General features: G+C 47.4%; 1 pseudogene; it reads left to right on the top strand.

Annotated features, from left to right (window-relative positions):
• The first annotated feature begins 833 nt into the window (after positions 1–833).
• Positions 834–1,513, top strand: LOC133363351 (exosome complex component MTR3-like; annotated as a pseudogene).
• Positions 1,514–2,712: the final 1,199 nt, after the last annotated feature.

Here is a 2,712-nt window from a genome sequence, read left to right as displayed (position 1 = left end):
AATGCCTGGTTGATTTTTAATTAATTTAAGAAATTTAGCATTGTAGTCAATGATAAGCACAGGAATGCTCAGTAAAAACCAACTGTCAGTGTTCTAAAAGCCAGACTCGCAGCTGCTTGGACTGGCTAATTAGGGGGGCACACCCATGCCAGACCTTTGTTTCACTTTAGACAGTAATGGCTTCCCCCAAAGAATCCTGGGAAGTGTAGTTTGTGAAGGGTGCTGAGAGTTGTTTGGAGACTCCTATTCCCCTGACAGAGCTCCAATGGCCAGAGTGGTTTAACAGTCAGCTGCTCTGATTGAAGCTCTGTAAGGGGAACAGGGTGTCTTCTAGCAACTCTTAGCACCTTTCACTGTCATGACTGTCTAAAGTGACATAAAGGTCTGGTGTGGATGTGGTCAGGGACAGCTTTGGTTTAAATTTGGGTGGGAGACTATATGTGCCTGCTGTAGAATAAAAAGGTAGGTGAAACGCTGAAAAATGATATTGTTAAAATGTTTTCCTTTTGGAAAGGAAAGGGGCTTTCCCTCTGCTCAATGCCCACCCACCAAATCTCCTCCCCTCCCCCTTCCTCACTCCCACTCCCCTTTTTGCCCTCCTCATCCCCTCCCTGCCTTTTCCTCAGATCAGTTTCACCTATCCTAAGCATGATTGCACAGGAGTAAATCTCATTGAACTCACTAAGCATATCAATGATCAAACCTGCCCTCTTCCCACTACCGCCCCTAGGCACCAGGAAGTGGGGCAGTTGCCCTGGGCCCCGCGCTTTGGGGGCCCCTGTGCTTGGTGATCTTTTCCCTTTCCGAGGCCAGGCGTGTCACAAGTGGAGGCCATGCCACTCAACCACAGGCAAGTGCCTGGTCCAGAGGAGTCCCAGACACTGCTGTTGTTCGTGCCCACTGGAGCCAAGGATGGCGAAAAGGCAGCGGATGCCAGCCGGGATCCTTCGGCTCTGCAGCCTCTGTTCGCCCGCATAGGGCTGCTGAGCCAATCCAAAGGCTCGGCCTACATACTGTGCACCGTGGCCAGGCCGCGCAAAGCAGGCAGCACCAGAGCGAGTATCTCTGGTGAGCCCCACGGCCGGCTGGTGTGCGAGTTCCACCGGGCACCCTTCTTCAGGCGCAGAGCCTGCATCTGGCCCAGCAAGCGGGAGCCCGAACTGGCCTTGGTGCTGCAAGAAGTCCTGGAGCCAGCCGTGCACTTGGTGCACTACTGCCGGTCACAGTTGGAAGTAAGTGCGCTCCTCCTGCAAGACGGTGGTTCAACGCTGGCCCTCGCCGATGCGGGCATCAAACTCTCGTGCTGGCCTGCGCTCTCTGCCGGATGCCGGGGCCCTCGGAGGAGAGTGGCTGCTGCAACCCACGGAGCCCGAGAAGAGCGCTCTCAACCAGGTGGCTGGGCTACTGGGCATCAGCAAGGGCGGACCCCCCCTACAGCTGTGCTCAAGCCGCGCGCCTCAGCCTCGACGGCTGCCAGTGCCTTTACCCACTGATGCGCCAAATATATTCGTAAATAAAATCTCTCTATATATATAGATATATAATATAATATATAATAAATATATATATATATATATATATATAATAGAGAGAGAGAAAGAATGTGGGGGCCCCCAACTATGCTTTTGCCCCAGGCCCCGCACATACTAAGGACAGGCCTGCCTCCTCCACTCCCCATCCTTCCTGCACCCATCCCCCTCCTCCCCACTGCCCTCCCTCCTTCCCTACCCATCCCCCCTGGTCAGTTTCACCTATCCTAAGCACTGCAGGGGAGTAAATCCCATTGAACTCAATAAGCATGCAAATGATCAATCCATTCTCAACAAACTTGCACAAGATCCCATTTCTTACCTCCCAGATTAAATAGCAGAGAAATTCACTAATAGGCAAAAAAACCTTGCAATTTAAGAATGTACCTATAGCCAACAGATATTTCTATCAAACTTTAAAAAGCAGGGAAACTGGACATCTATAGTGAATGCACCAGGGGAGTAGGAGACCTGACCTCCTCTCTAGATATTTTACTGCCCTACAAATTTGTCAAAATGCAAACACAATTTGGTTTGGTCTTTCACAGTCCAATCCACTTCCTGTGTAGCTTGGAAGAATTTGATAACATGTGCCTTGTAAAACATATAGGTCTAGGCAGGGTATAGTTATGTAGCATTTAGAGAAATAGATTCAGACATGTTTGGTGACTGATGTACTTAAATAATAATGGCTGAAAAACTGAATGTTTATAGTTGTTTTTATGGTACCATAGAGACTGTGATGATGCGGCATTTTGAAAGGACCAGATTTTAATTAATGTCATCACCCACTATCAAAACTTCTCTTATGCTGCTATTTGTAATTTCTAAAACCCATCATCAAGAGCTTAATGTACCTGATGGAAGTTGAAATCAGGTCATTAAAAAGTGTTGCATCCTCCACAGTGCTCAACTGCAATAAAAGTATACATAAATCTAGTGGTTATAGTGGAGCAATGCTTATCCAGTATTTAGGGAAGATGCAAGGCACTGTCTGAACCAGAATGCAACATGCTAACCTACTGAAATGATATTCCAGTGACTGACATTAAAAAGACTAACAACTCTAGATATAAACAGATAGGTGCCCACCAAACTAACTAGAAAGATAGTAATAACAATAATTTATACTGTTGTGCTTTCAAAGTGCTTCACTGAAATTATCTTGACTTATTTTACTCAT

Source organism: Rhineura floridana, chromosome 8, assembly GCF_030035675.1.
Source record: "Rhineura floridana isolate rRhiFlo1 chromosome 8, rRhiFlo1.hap2, whole genome shotgun sequence".
Lineage (NCBI taxonomy): Eukaryota > Metazoa > Chordata > Lepidosauria > Squamata > Rhineuridae > Rhineura > Rhineura floridana.
Note: the sequence above shows the minus strand (reverse complement) of the source record. Positions and strands in the feature narration are given on the sequence as shown.